The sequence below is a fragment of the Micromys minutus genome (genome assembly GCF_963924665.1).
Source record: "Micromys minutus genome assembly, chromosome: 19".
In the NCBI taxonomy this organism is placed as follows: domain Eukaryota; kingdom Metazoa; phylum Chordata; class Mammalia; order Rodentia; family Muridae; genus Micromys; species Micromys minutus.
The window spans coordinates 2,236,701-2,253,403 of record NC_137954.1 but is presented as its reverse complement, the minus strand read 5'-3'; positions in this window follow the sequence as shown (position 1 = coordinate 2,253,403).

Here is a 16,703-nt window from a genome sequence, read left to right as displayed (position 1 = left end):
CCAATCTATTTGGTGTTCTGTAAGCTTCTTGTACACTTATAGGCATTTCTTTCTTACGTTATGGACATTGTCTATATTGAAAATATTTTCTGAGCCTTTGATCTGTGAGTCTTATCTTACTATTATTCTTAGGGTAGGTCTTTTTACAGTATCCCAGATTTTCTGGATGTTTTGTGTCAGAAACTTTTTAGATTTAGAGTGGTCTGGAGTTCTGATGACTATTGTGTCTTCAAGTTCAGTAGGGTGTCTGACTTTTTTTTTTTTGTGGCCTTTATGGACTTTGGAGTTTTGAATATTAATCCTGCCTCAGGGTCCCTCACACCAGAATGCCTCAGTTCTCTGATGCCAGAGTGGCCTCTGGGAAAGTAGGCAGAGTTGTGGGCCAGAAAATGGCATACAAAGGCCAGAGTGCAGTTTAAGGCTTTTGGTTGTATGTTTTGGGGACTTGGCAGGCAGGGGATTGGAGGAGGGCATCTTACCTGGTGTCCCTGGTACCAGCAAGGCTCCATAAAAGCAGGCAGGGTTGTAGGCTAGAAAATGGAGCACAGGGGACATGGTGAGGCTTACTTTTCTTCATCCATTTTCTTAAATACATTATTTATAGGCGCCATTCACTATCAGTTCCATATGTCTCGAATACCTGCTTCAAGTCACTGTATTTTCATAGCATTTCCTTACCAAGATATGATGTAGGTCACTGTCAGGGAATTGTCGACACTTAGTGTCTACTACCTTGTAGTAGACATGTTCATGTTCACCTACCAGCCCAGGTAAAATCTCATCTTCTTCATCTGTTCTCAGTATCATGCTTATTAGCTTCCCAGAGATTTGGGGTTTGTCCTAGTTAGGAGTTGAGAAGAAAGATACTTGTTAAGCTAATGTTTGTGAGAGCAGGAAAGTGAGTCAGTAGTAGATGCAGACCAGGGATGGGAGAAATCCGTGTTTGAGAGGGTTTGCTGCTTATTTGTAAGACCAGAGTTTGGATACCAGTGCCCATGTCAAGTGGTTCAAATTATCTGTAACCACAGCTCAGGGTATCTGATGTTCTCTTTTGGCTCCTGTGAATAACCACAAATATCCACTAACCATACACCAACACACACATATACATAAAGAAAAAAATCTTTAAAACTTAAGAATCCTAGAGGCTAAGGGAGTGGCCAACCTGCAAGCTCAAGTCAGATCATATGTGTTTAACAGTTTCCAATTAAAATGATTGAAGCATTACATCCTACAGAGAAGCTCCTTAAGCTGGAAGGTAAACAACTCAAAATGCATTCAGGAAGTCCCTGAAACTGACCAGAGTCACTAGATCCCATCTTTCCAGAGTAAGCAAAGAAATCTGGGAGTCCCTCCCAGAGAGTGAAGCTAAGCTGCTATGAAGGCTTTCAGAAAAATTAGACTTCCAAGTACACTCTGAGACCAGAACAGCTGCTTGGGATAAGCAGAAAGCATCCAATGTGCCTGGAAGAGGTTTACACCAACTGAGGCACCTGATAAGGACACTTTGCAACATTTTGAGCTGTCTATAGGCTATGCAATATGCTCCAAGTTCCCAGCTTTTGGGAGCTATCACCCATGCGGAAGTAGGCCTTGGTGATGGAGTTGCCTTGAGTTATTTCTGCTCCTCTAAGTAACCTCTCACCCTTACTCCTGTAAGTAACCCCAGTAAAACTCATTGGTTCACCAAGGTGGACTTTGGTGGTGTTCATACTTTGGTCTGTCATGGAATTCTTATCTGAAATAAGGATACATGCGTGTTGTGTATCCCAAGGGAAAGTTCTGTCACACAACACTGGATGAATAAGGGGCAAAAGGTTGGTATTCTTGTTTTATTTCTGTGATAAAAAAAAATCTCAATCAAAATCAGCATGGGGGAGGGATGAAGGGTTTATCGGGCTTACAATTCTGGGTAGTGAAGCAATAGCATAGAAAAGTCAAGTTAATAGAAATTTATTATTAATTTATTTAGTGATTTTCTTAAAGCCTATTTGCAAGTCCTGACTTCACTGGAACAGACCTGTGGAAATGGCCCATTGTCCTTGAGAACCTGCTGACTGCCAGGAAGGCTTCTATGACACCTTGCTTGCTTCCCCACCCCACACTTTGTGGTTGTATAGTATAAAGAAAAATATAAACCAGACCTGGACAAGGACCCCTCAGGAGCTGTCCTCTCGTTAGCCCTCTTAGCAAATATGTTACCTCTCTCCCACTCTCATTAGTGTCACTGTGCTTACTCCAGAAAGATTCCCCCTACAGTTAGTTTGTCATTGAGAGGAGTCAAGGCAGGGACGTGAAGGCAGGTCTGCTTGCTATTCCACAGAGTTTAATCTCCAATCAGATAACTCAATTCATAGCCAAAAAAGGAGGAACTATGTGGGCTGCTGCTTGCTTATGGGCAGGCTCATACTCACCTGCATAGTTCAGGATCACCTGCCTAGGGAATCTTATCACGTGCAGCAGGGGAAACATCTTGAATCAATAAAAAAATCAAGGCAATTTCTGTCTTAGGGTTTTACTGCTGTGAACAGACACCATGACCAAGGCAAGTCTTATAAAGACAACATTTAACTGAGACTGGCCTACAGGTTCAGAGGTTCAGTCAGTTATCATAATGGCAGGAAGCTCAGCAGTATCCAGGCAGGTATGGCATTGGAGGAGCTGAGAGTTCAACATCTTCATACAAAGAAAGCCAGGACCAGACTGTCCTCAGGCAACTAGAAGGAGGGTCTCCAAGTCCACCCTACAGTGACACACTTCTTCCAACAAGACTACAACCTTTCCAACAAGGCCACGCCTCCTAATAGCGCCAAGCATACTCAAACCACTGCAATCCTCCGTAGATGTCACCACGGGTCAGTGTGATTTAGTCGATTCTTCAGCTGAGAGGTTTTTTTCCCCCAAGACAGTTCTAGGTTGTGACAGTTAAAACTAACGTACACTTTGGCTAGTCCCAAGAAAGTTTAGCAAAGTCATGGAAAGTTCTGAAGTCAAAGTTCCCTCTCACAGGAGTCCAGTTCTTTTCAGGACAATCACCCTGATATAACAGTAGATGCCTAGAAGCAGCTCAAAGACAGTGTGTGTTTGGATCCAACGCACTGACGGACTTCACAGTGATGCCCAGAGTCAGAGATCTCAGAGGTGCACCGCAAGAAGAATAGCAGGAACAGTGAGGGAGAATGATAATTCTGCATGGAGGGAAAGAAACAGATGATGCATACAGAAGAAAAGAAAGACAGCAACCTGTAGTGAAACAAATAGCATTCTCTTTACCCTTGGTCGACCTTGCCGAAGTTGGTGGACATGGCACTGCTGGTTGAAAGCTGGCGAAGCAGCGTGAGTCCACCACATGATGGGGACGTCCACAAGGCTGCATATGGTACTCATTGCTGCAAAGTCTCTGAGCGACAAGAGGAAAAGAACAGCTCTGCTGAGTCAGAGTAGAGATTTTTCCATTCACCAAGGTCTGCCTTGACTTCTAGTGTCCCAGACTGTCGGTGCTCTGCAGGATTTGGCCATCAAGAATTTTTTGGACACATTGATGCCCGTGGAGAAGGAAACTGCCCATCTGAAGTGAGAAGACTGCTTTTGTATTTCCAAACATGGCCTTTATGGATTAGTTTGGAGGAAGTCACATCTATTGTTCAGAAGTTATCACTACATTATTATTTTATGGATAACTAATCTGAGCCAATAATTTCCACCTGTGATGAAAATGCACTTCTGTACATTGTATCTTCTGGGGAATATTTCTTCTGCAAACATGAAGTTAAATTTCAGCCTGTCTGAAAATTATCATTATGTGGTGAATTTATGCCATCTCATGTGAGCACTCTTAAAGGGGACATGGCAGGCAACTTTTGCAGAAAATATTTGGAGTGAGAAGAGACTCTAAAGCATTGGTTCTCAACCTGTGGGTTACAACATACTTGGCAAACCTCTACCTACAGAAATATTCGCATTATGATTTGTAACAGTAGCAAAATTATAGCTATGAAGCAGAAATGAAAAAAATTTGTGGTTGAAGGACATCATAACATGGGGAACTGTGGTAGAGGGATGTAATGATGTAACATTAGGTCAGCTGAGAACTACTGCTTTAGAGCACAGTAGACTGGCTTTGTGCTTGGACTAGATATTTCTGCTATTGTTCCGAAATAAATAATTAAAAATATAATTATTATCAACCCTCATCTCACCTCATCTCATCCCCCCCCATGTGTGTCTCTCTGTCTGTTCACCCATCTGTGTATGTGTGTAGAGGCCAGAGGTTAAGATTGGGTATCTTCCATTTCTCTCTGCCTTAATTCTTGAGGAATGTTGAGCACCAATTTTGGTTACAATGGTGTCTTATTCCTTCACAAAGCATCATGACCAAGAAGCAAGTTGGGGAGGAAAGGGTTTATTCAGCTTACACTTCCACATTGCTGTTTATCACCAAAAGGAAGTCAGGACTGGAACTCAAGCAGGTCAAGAGGCAGGAGCTGATGCAGAGACCATGGAGGGATGTTACTTATTGGCTTGCTTTCCCTGGCTTGCTCAGCCTGCTTTCTTATAGAACCCAGGTCTACCAGCCCAGGGATGGCTCCACCCACAATGGGGCTGGGCCAGGGATGGCTCCACCCACAATGGACTGGGCCCTCCCCCCCTTGATCACTAGTTGAGAAAATGCCTTATAGCTGGATCTCATAGAGGCATTTTCTTAACTGAGGCTCCTTTCTCTGTGATAACTCCAGCTTGTGTCAAGTTGACACAAAACCAGCCAGTATATATGGCTAGCCAGGGATCTACCTGTCTTCCTGCCCTATCACACTGGGGTTTCTGGACCTTCACTGCCATGCTCAGCTTTTATGTGGGCATTGGTAATTCAAAGTCAGGTCTTCATGATTGTCCAGCAAGCATTTTCCTTACTGAGCCGTCTGCCCAGCCACCGGGCTAATGTTTTTTAAAAAAATAAACAAACAATTTTATTCAGTGCCTCAGTGGTTATCAAAGTGCCAAGCACTGTTTTCTTATTCAGAATATTCAGTGACAAGAGAAGTCCTTGCTCTTTGGTGCTTGCTTATTTTTATTCTATGATGTTGTGTTCCTGAAAAGTTCATCCTCGAGTAGGAAATAGGACCTGGAGAGAGTTTCCTCTCTCTTGACTACAATATGGCCTCAACTCTGAGAAAGAACAAAGTGTTTGAAAGAACACTCCATGAGTATGTAAAACAGCTTATTAGCAGGTTAGAGGCCAAAGTGAGGGTTGTCTCCTGGGGACTCCTGTGGAGGCCTTAGCTTATGACCTCTAAGAGCTGCTATGTTTGGTACAAGTTCATGAACTCTCAAACAAGATCTCCATGTTACTTGCTAAACAACCAGAAAAGTCTGTTAAAAATTAGAGCATGGTCTCAGGAGACACGGATGGAATTTTAATGAAGGGTCTGAGACTGTGAGAGTGTCATAAAGGTAAGTGTTAGTGGTTGTTGGTGGTAAAATGCTGCCTTAAAAAGTGCATAGCATCCCACAGTAGTTTGGAGCCATCACATGGGGACAGGGTGTCAGGCTAGGATGTGTCACCAGAATAAAGAAGAGAATTATCAAGGATTCTTAAGAAAGAAACAGACATTGGTAAAATTGAGGCTGCAGTGGGCAGAATGGAGACTTGAGAGGACCACTAGAAAACAACAACAAAGAATGAGTTCCAGACCAGAAAGGGTTGAGACTTCTGAGTTATTTTGCCTATGAGTGCTTCAAGGAGCACCAGAGATGTTTGTGTGTCAATTCTTAGGAAGGACAGACGTGACTCATTACAATAGAGACTAAGTTTCCATCTTGGCCTCAGATTCTGGGGAAGTACATAAAGAGTTTATGAAACAAGCTCAAGGTCTGACTTTGATCCCCAGGACCCTTGGAGAAAAAGAACAGTAGTTTGTACCTATTCTGCAAGCACTTGGGAGGTGTCTTAGTTAGGGTTTTACTGCTGTGAGCAGACCCCATGACCAAGGCAATTCTTATAAGGACAACATTTAATTGGGGCTGACTTAAAGGTTCAGAGGTTCAGCCCAGTATCAAGACAGGAATATGGCAACATCCAGGCAGGCATAGTGCAGAAGTTGCTAAGAGTTCTACATCTTCATCTGAAGTCTTAATTCCAGGCAGCTAAGATGAGGGTTTTAAAGAACGCCTCCCCCCAACACACACACCTACTCCAACAGGGCCACACCTTCTATTAGCGCCACCTAGTTTATACAAGCCATCACAGGAGGCCAAAAGAAGGGGGTCTGTTGAGCTTGTTTGCTATAAGAGTCAGAATCTCTGTACTCTAGGTTTAATGAGAGATCCAGTATCAAACAATTGTGGTAGAAAAAAGGATGAGAAAGACACTAGTGTTGACCTCTGGTCCAGTATGAATACACATGAGCACAAACATGAGTATAGGCACACCACAAACATACACAGACATCCTGTGTCTAATTGCATCTATACATTCATATTAGTAGTTGGCCTACATTGTCTATTATTTCTATTGTCTGTATTCTGAAATCTCTTAGTGAAAACTCTAAAAGTTTCAGATCACTTCAAGTGTAAGACGGGAATGGGATCTATCATAAAGAAATAGTTTGTGAACTTGATTTCCCTGAGCAAATGCACTGAGCTCAAAATAAATCCAGGTATGACGAAGTGAGTTACACAATCTATACCCATCATTGGTTACCACTCATACATCTCTTCCTCCTTTCCACGTGAATATTTTAAAGAAAACCATAGTGGTTTTTCAGAGACAAATACTAAACACATACCTACAGGTAGTGAGAGAGGACATGGTCTAGGACCATAGAGATATTATTTATTATTTAGAATTCTCTGTTTATGTCTTTGAAATATTTTGTCCCCCCCCCCCCCCCCGTACAGAGACTATGGACCAGTCAGCCTGTCAGTCTTCTCTTGAGCACACAGCTGTAGAGATGCTTAGCATGTGACCTGTGATTGTTATTGTTTCAAGTATAATGAAGACTGAATTCTGTGGGGGCAGAACTGGACCACTAGACTCCAGCAGCTCAGTTTGCACCTTGTAGCCATAAACTAAATGCTTGGCTTTGGATGTCAGTCTCTCATCAAGGTCTCATGTAATTCCAAACTTAGGTCAAGCTAACTGAGTAATACCAAGATGCACACCAGAATGCACAGGAAACCCCACCAAAGTCTGTAAAGTTAGGCTCTACCACACGAGCCAACTCCCCACTGTTGGCCAAAGTTTGAAAAGAAGGAAGGACAAAAGAGGGGCAAGAATCTGCCTCCTTCCCTTCCTGGCTTGCATAGAGTGACTGTGACCCCATGAAGAAGTGGAGTTTGTTTTTCCATCCCAAAGATAAGTGGGCTGCCTTTGTAATTTGCTTTGTCCAAGAATGTGAAGGAGGTGACATTCCATGAGTTTCTAAGGTAGCCTCTCAGGACCACACAGATGCTTTTCCCCGAGGCTCCTGTCCAGCATGTCCTGATCACTGAGGGAGGCCCCATGGAGCAGAACGCTGTATTAGTTAGGCCACGGTACTCAGCCAGCCCCAGCCAGTCTGCCGACGGTGCACAGATGAATGGACAAGCACCACCGAAAGCTTGCAGAGCCCAGTCATGGCCAGAACCGCTGAGCTGAGCCCAGTCTGAATCGCTGAACTGTAGTTTGTTTTAGGTCACAAAGTTTTGGAGTCGTTTATTAAACAGCAAAAGCTAAGTCATAGTCCCACAAATCTTGGTGAGATACACAGCCCAGAAATGTCAGAAAGCAAGTACTTTCCTCAGTTAAAGTTTTATAGACACACTGAAGTCAGTGCTGTTAAAAGTGCTGATCACACAAGAGGCCAAGGGCTGACCCCAGAGTGCAAATCCACACACTGTTCCTTCCTCAGGAGGGTCTTCCTGCAGAAAAGAACATCATCTGGAACAGACAGAGCATACAGCGACACAGTTTGCTTCTATCCTAGTGCAGGGTCCTAATGTCGATGCAAAGCGACAATAAGTAGTTCACAGGCCAGCTGCAGTTTATGGATAATAACCCAAGATATAAGAGCCGAAAATTCATTTTCTGTGAAGGGCCCAACAGTAAAACTTTTATGCCTTGAGGACCATATAGGTTATGTTAATTTTGTCATCATATGGAAGCATCCATACCCGTGGATGAAATGTCAGTGAATGATCACTGCCAGGTTCCATTCAAACTACTTTAAAGACAACAAAACTATTACATACACAACAAGCTGTATTCAGATCGTGAGCTATGGTACACAGACCACGTCAATACAGTTCATCCCCGACAGAGAGATCATGATTAGCTCTCTCTGTCTCTGTCTCTCTCTTTCTCCTCTCTGTATGTGTGGTTTCAATGCCACGATAATATGCAAGAACAAGAAGAGAACTAAAGGCACCCTATCTTAGAAGGAGAAATCAAATGCTTGAAACCTACGGTGTTCTAACAGGGACTGGGTGACACATGCAACTATGAAGGCAGCTGTTTTTAAGTAAGGAAGATATAGTGAGTAGGCACCGCCAATCAAACCCTCGGCCAGACCTTGAGACACAGCTTGGCGGTGGGTGAGAAGCCTGAGGTGGTTCTTGCCTCTGTTCCTCTTCCATATTTCTTTCCTCCCTTTCCCTTTTGTCCCCTCTGCCCCTTGTTTTCTTTCTCATATCACAGAAGAATGAGGATCCACCACATTCTCAAATAGCAGAAGAGCAGCCGTTAATAATTTACGGCAGCCTCCCTTGGTTCCCTCTCCACATGCTGTGAACACAAGACACTCCTGTGTCGTTAGAATGTGAAACAATGGCCTGTCTTATATCCACCCTGGGTTGGGCAGGGTGTGCCCTGGTCAGGAAGTGTCAAGAAAGGGCACATAAAAGACACAGCAGCCAACATCACTCAGGTCTTAAAAAGCTAACTGGGTAGTCTTACAAATCCTCATTATATTATTTTTATCCTGGTCTTAAAAAACTTAACACGATTAGTTTCTTTGACAAATGCACTCCTCCTCAAATTTTAAATAGTGGTATTTTAAAATCATAAAAGTAAAAACAAAATTTCAAGTACTGTGTGATCTGCTTATTTCACTGACACACACACACACACACACACACACACACACACACATACACACTGTGGAATCCGTTTGAAAGTATTAACATACACTTTAAGTGGAAATCTTAGTATGACTAAGCTTTTCCAAGTGGTTTCTTCTTCTTAATCTTTACCTCACCTTTTGATCAGACCATTGAAATGGCTGTCAGAATTCCCATGTGGGAGAATAACACACAAGGAGTCAAAACAGTTGTCAGCTGCTGACCATCCAGCTCGAACTGGTCAAACAAATTTTCTAGAGACAAAATATGATGCCATGGTCACTAGGGAAAACTAGGAGGGACTGAGCCCCAGAAAATGGCATGTCAGGATCCCCCCTCCTAGCCCCGTGGAAAGCTGCAGACAGGGAGAGAGGTATAAACAGGTGGATGAAGGAAACTGGAAATTGGATAGATGAGAGGAGTAAGCCCTGGTCTGTAGAAAGAGAAGGAGCTATAACAGAACTGGTGGTAGGTTCTGTCTGCTTTCCAAGTTTTCCTGAGGGTGATCTCGGCTAACACAGCTCCACATTGTCTCTGCTGGCACAGGGACAGCAGGCTTCTGCTTCTGCCAGGAGGCAGAGGAGGTGCCCCAAGGGCTGAGAATAGCTCTTAGAACAAATCTCCAGGTTATTCTTTGTCTGCCTACTTTTCACAGCCTCCTATGAGCAGTACCACACCCTTGTCCCCTCTCCTTGCCCAAATTGAGAACTTTTAGCATCTTGTGAGAGTGACTTTAAGTCCCCCCAAAACAGTATTGGTATATACAAGATGTATATATACATTTATGACTTCATATTGAATTCATGAATTCATATTACAGCTAGCCTTCTTTGTCCTCAAATGTGTGTGCAGCCCACCATGTTTTTCTGTTCTTCTCAAATGACATCTTTCATCCCTCCTGATGTCTCTCCTTCCTCATTAGTATTTAATCCTCAATTTATGTCAGAGCCCAGAACTCATTGCAATAACATCCCCTTTACTGTTAGTAAACATGCCCTTTTAGCCATCCATATGAAATTCTTCCATTAGGCAGAAAGGTGGGAAATAGGATGCTTAGGCATACTATTTCGTATATAGAAGTGCAAATAGAGAAGTTTTGATTACTATTCCATCTTCTCCTTCATGGTGTCCTGTGACTATAAGTGCTCAATAGAAATTTATAGTCCCAATGACTTATGCATTAATTCATTTACTCACAAATGTTTGTTAAACAACTGTCGTAGGAGACAATCTTTCAGTTGGTGGTAGTACAAAAATATGGCCCTGTAGAGAAATTTTAATCCAGCAACATGGCTGCTCTGGTAAGGGATTATAGTCTAAAACCTTCTAGGACTTTATGATCCAGCTGGTACACACCTTTAATCTCAGGAGACAGAGGCAAGCAGATCTCCGAACTCTCATCAGTTAGTGAATCCAGAGGCTGTGCAGTGAAGTGGAGACCACTGAAGTTCTGTTCATGGGATTCAGAGGCTGTTTGCAAAAGTGAGAGTTTTACAGGGACAGGTCGTAGAGACAACAAGCTAGACACAGATAAGACAGAACTAACCAAAGGAGCCAGAGATTAGAGCAGATTGCAGAGCTAGTCTGAGGCCAAGCAGAGCAATTCAGTGGGAAGCTGAAAGATGTCAGCTGGGAGAGACATTTGAGCTAGCTAGTCAGAGTTCAAAAAAAAATCTGAAAGGGTGAGCTTATTCAGCAGCAAGCTTTGGAGCCAACAATTACATCAAGCAGATAAAACTTACATATACATGGTATCAACATTGCCCTGGAAGATGTGCTACCATTCAGATTGGAAATGTCTTCTAAAGGTGCATGTGTGAAAAAGGCTTAGTCCACAGCCAGTGTGTAGATCAAAGGTAGTGGAACCTATAAGAGGTAGGACATGTTGGAATGAAGTAAGGTCAACTGAGTGTGTACTTGGAGGGGATATTGAGACCAGATTCCATTCTGTATTTCTCTTTGTTCCTCAGTTGTCATGAACTAAACAGGCCCTTTTGGCTGCAATCTCCAACTATGGTATACAATACTATCTCTAGCTCAGAGCAACAGGGCCAAGTAGCCATGGTACAATACCTCTGGAATGGTGAACCTAAAGGAACTGTTTTTGGTTTAAAGTAGATCGTCTTGGACATCATGTCACAGAGACAGAGACCAACATAGGTGATCAACATTGAATAGAAGAGCAAGCTAGATAAAGATAAGTTGTAATGTAGCCACAGTGAGAATGAGACTATATATATGTGCCATTCTGGCTTCCCATAGAAAGAGATTTTTGATTGAGAGTTAACAAATTATAAAACAAAAGAAACCTTAATAAAGTTTACCTTGAGCATGAAACTCATGTAGAGAATTTTCAGATTTTAGTTTCACTAGCAGGAAAGCTAAAACTGGAATGGTTAAGTATGACAAGAAACGCCAAGAGAAATAAAAGGCAAAGCTCCATATCATAGAACATGGCGGACAGGATGCTACATGATACATGTCTAGGTGGGAAGTAGCCTTAGGTTCCTTCTGCTTCAGTGTTGAAGTTGCATCCTCAACAGTGGCCCACCAGATCCTGTAGGGACCTTCTAGAAGGAAGCACTAAAAGCATCTAGAAGTCATCACTAGAAACATCTAGAAGTAAGCACTAGAAGTATCTAGAAGAAAGAACTAGAAGCATCAGGAAGTAGGTTCTAGAAGCATCTAGAAGCAGGCACTAGAAGCATCTAGAAGTAGGCACTCTCTATGAATGGAGCCGCAGTTGGTTCTGATCTGAAGCACAAGGAGTTTTAGAAAGAACTGTTTTATCTTGACTTGGAACTTGCCTCCTTACCTACCTTTAACATTCTACTCATTAACCTTTTTCTTGTTTTCAGTCAGACAGCAACAGTGCTTTATTCTATCTTGTAGCCATCTCTCAATAAACTATTCCTTTTTTAACTAACGGCTGGCCCACTATTAATCTTAATTTGCTTACTCGGGGAAAAAACCAGACTGTTTCTTACACAGAGGACTAAGTTGTTTAGACTCTTGGAAGCAGCTTATTTTGTCTCTCCTTCTCCCTTAATACATTCCCAAGGCTTCAGGAAAATTTGGTCATAAATTTCCAGCCCACGTTTCATTATCTCCACAGGGAGGTTTTGTTACATGTTCAGTTCCATGACTTTAACACTCTGTGGCTAAGGCTGCTATCTCATCAGCATCTTAAGAAATCACAATAAAGTAGCAGAAAGACAAACACATGCAGGAGAAAGACCAGTAACTCCCTCAGATACTATTCACCAACGGATCGCTGCTCTCATTCTCAAGTTACTCAGATGTTCCCTGAGTCTTGTCTCAGTATTGCAAAGTAAAATAAGACTCAACCATGGTCAACATTTATAGAGTAGGCTGTAGAAGTGAAAAGTTAAAGTTTGTGGTATGCTCCCAGTGGATGTGTGCATGGCTCTGCACCCACCCAAGAGCTCTGGATTCACAAATGAAAGCACACACACACACACACACACACACACACACACACACACGTGCACACACACACAGCATTCTTTTTAATATGCCTTACTGGCTCAATTGCTGGGCTTCTCCCTAACTCCATGTAGGTTCACTTTTCCCTCCGATATTCCTGAGTTATATTTGCTAATTCTATACTTCATCTCTGCTGCCCGAGACCCAGTCGGGGAAGTGGTCCCTGGGCCATTTTCCCAGACTGTTATATGTCCTCGGGCCTTTAAGTCTGACTCCTCCATTTCCCTGTCATGGCAATTCTGACTTTCTGTCCTGCATTTCCTCTCAGGAACCCTCAAAGTCCTGCCCACCTCTGTTCCCCTGCCCAGCCATTGGCCATTGGCTCTTTATTGATCAGTCAAAACTCCGACTGTTGGCAGGGAACTGCAGCGATGGATGAATTCCCAAGTAAGCACAAACCAAACCCCAATAGCAGGCAACAAATGACTCTTTATGTTACTTTGAAAATGACAAGGAGAAAATGTTGAGCTGGGGCAAACTAGACTTTCCCATAATGCCGTATTAACAGCACAGGTCACTCTTTGGCTCCAAAGAAGAATTAAAAAAAAAATGCACTGAGAAAAACCAGTGGTCATGAAAGGTTTAGTATTTCTAAAAGTGGTTCACCATGACAGTACCTTCTAATGGGTCCAAAAATGAATCCTATCAGATAGAATCTGGGAAAAAAATGTTTAATTACAACACAACCTTCAGCAAATAATGCTGGGACACTGGATATCCTTATGTAAGTGAGTGAACCGAGACCTTTCTTCACTGTTTATAAAACAATAAACAAGAAAAACAAAATTTCAAAGTCAAATTTAAACCCTTGGATTATTAGAAGGAAGTACTAGCATTAACTCTTTGTGACGTTGATTCAGGCAGTTGTTTCTTAAATATTATACCCAAGATATAAATAAAAATATAAATTAGAGACGAACAAAATTAAAACCTTCTTAAAATGAAAGGTCACCATTAAGAAAGTCAACTCAGTGTAGGCAGAAGAGTTTGAATAGATACTTCTCCAGTGGAGAAATGACCAATAGGAATACAGAAAGATGTTCATGTTTATTAGTTATTAGGTAAATGTGAATCAAAATAACAATAAGATGGATTTTATACTCCATGAATGAATTTAATTTTTTAATAAGAAATTGTTTTGATGAGGATGCAAAAAATCTGGAACACTACACACTGGTATTGGGGATGTAATGCAGTGAAAACCAGTTCAGCATTTCCCCTAAAGTAAGATGCCATTTCTTTCATTTCCTTCTTCCCCAGCTTTTTCTATCCCTTTACTATCTTAATATGCCCACCCATATTTTGGTCTTTTAGGTGTTTGTGTTTAGCCTCTTGGGTTCTTAGTCAGTGTTTTATTTCTGTGATGATACACTATGATTACAGCAACTCTTATAAAAGAATGCATTTAATTGGGGCTGTACACAGTTTTAGAGGTGTGGTCCATTATTGTCATGGCAGGATCCATGCAGTACCAGGCAGACATGGTTCTGGAGAGGTTGCTGAGATTTCTACATATGAATCTAGAGGCAGCAGAAAGAAGGAAACACTGGGCTTAGTTTTGGCTTTTTGAAACCTCAAAGTCAGTAACAAACTTCCTCAAACAAGGCCACACCACCTAACCCTCCTCAGGTGGTGTCACTCCCTGATGACCAAGCATTCTTCAATTATATGGGCCTATGAGGGACATTCTTAGTCAAACTATCACCAGGTCTGGGTCTCAACTCCCCCGAAAGTTCTTCTTCACTCGGGGAGAATGCAGATGCTATTGGGGCCAATTGTCTTTGGTACTATTCCCAGAAGGGTACTTCTTTCCAAGAACAGGAAGTAGAAGTGGGATTTACCTTCCAAATCTTGAGGACATCAACATTTTTAAGATCACAGAGTGTAAGAAATAGTGAATCAACCCTGGGCTCTATCTAGTTTTTGTAAAAGAACATTTTTGTAACAGAACCATCTATGGGCAAAAGATTAAGGCAACTCAAGTGAGTTGATCCTTTTTGTCTCTTTCTGAACAAGAAGGTTTATGAGCCTGCTGGTATGAAGCTGGACTGAGGTTACTAGGCGGAAAGAGGTGTAGTGGGTGAGGGAATGGAGGGCTTTAGGTCAGAAGACATAAAGTAGCACATGAAGAGGAGGGGCAAATATAGAACCTATGCACAGCATGTAAACTGTGGACAATACAACAGTTCTGTATTTGGGATTCATGCTAGATGGATAGATTTTGCCTTAGTCTGGTCTCTGTTAATCAGTTTACCATGACCAGCTCATGGAATACTCTCTGGGAAAAGCCTGCCCATTCTGCATACGTCACATGAGTGTTAACCGATTTCACTTTTCACCTTTGAATAGGAGTTGCCTGAGATCAGGTATGCAACAGGGTTTATAGGTTACAGATCTGATCTGTTGACACTGCTGCTGTTCCCTCTGGACAGAAAGTGGATCCTGAAGGTTCACAGCACTTTGAACAGGATGCCAGAAAAAGAGTCAACAGGAAAGAAGGAGAGATACTAGAGACAGTTCCATAAAAACAGCTTTTTGGTTTTGGGCTCTCAGGGTACAAGGCCCAGCTCATACTAAAGTAACCTCATCTCATCCTCCCATTCAAAGAGAGGATTCGAGTTCCATGATTCTGAACAGGATCCTAAGTGGTATTTATTCTGCCCAGGCTGAGCAACAAGAGCATATATGCACACAGTACTAACATACTGTGTTCACATAGTCATCCTGATCAGCCATGAAATCCAGGATTCCAACCCAACATGGTTTCCCAGATGGACCAGCCTCACCTCCTCTTCACTGGTTCAGCAGAAAGGCAAGTGCCCTTCACTGAAAACAGTGGTGGGAGTTAGATGCTCTTCCCTTCCTTTCTCTGTAGAAAACTGCCTTCAATTTTTACAAGAGTAAAAACAGCAGGTGGGTATAGTGGTATATTCCTGTTATTCCAACACTAGGGAAGAGAAGGAGAATGAGGAGTTCAGCCAGTCACGACTACATAACCAAAGGAGTGAGGCCACTGTAGGTGACACATTACACTATCAAAACCAAAAACAAGCAATCAAACAGAAAACCAAGAGGGGTGGTGGCTTTTTCTCTAAATTTGGATGTGAGTCATCATAAATAATGATTATTATCTTAGCTATGGAAAATTGTCTCTTCTATTCTTTTGGGATTTTAACAAATGCTTACCATTGGTTGAGTGTGACATGTGACTGGTTCTCTAGGCAGACAATTTTCACCTGTCTACAAGCTGAGACAAATCTTTAACTTTTCCCCTCCATTAGCAAACAGAACTGGAAAATCATCTCTATGTGTGCTGTTCTGACCCTGGAAATGGCATTATTTGACAGAAACAGAGGGAGTAAGAGGTTGGCTAGATCAACATAAAGTTTTTGGCAGTTTAATAGTCCTATTGGTCTAATAGAAACCACTCAAATCATTTTGGATGGTTTAAATACCATTACACATCAACTAAAGCCAGGCCTCTGAACCTGTTGAACCGTATGCATTGACCTGTACATTTTTCTGGGAGACAAGTCAGCTTCAAGCCTGCTGAGTGAGACAAACTCACCCAGCTGATATGACCTGAGGAACTGGGAGGTGCTCCTTTCTCTTCTATCTCTTGGCTTCCTGGTAGTCCCCCTCAGAGAGTTATGCCTGTGAGCAAACATGCATCTAGGCCAGGAACCAGAAATGTTGACACATTCAGACTGTGTCAGTCATTGCCCTTTGGCTTACTATCAGCTTCTTAAAACCCTGCCTCTTCCCTGATAAACCTTCAGATACAGGCACTTGGAGATTGCTGTCTGGGTGGACGATAGTCTCAGGTACTGTCCATAGGTGTGAGCCCATGAGGGGAACCGCCAAGGACAGAGGTGACTAAGAAAAGAGCCAAGTGTGCTTGCACAGGTTTTCTAGGACAGTCGTAGTAAAATACCTCCAACTGGGTGATCAAGGTGGTAGGATCGCACAGCCTCTGAGGAAGCCGGTAAGAGCCTGCTCTAATACTCTCTATGACCTTCTGCTGCCTCACAATTTCCTGGGCTTCTGCTCAAATTCCTTTTATAAAGATACCAGTCATATTGGACTCATGCCCTTTCTAT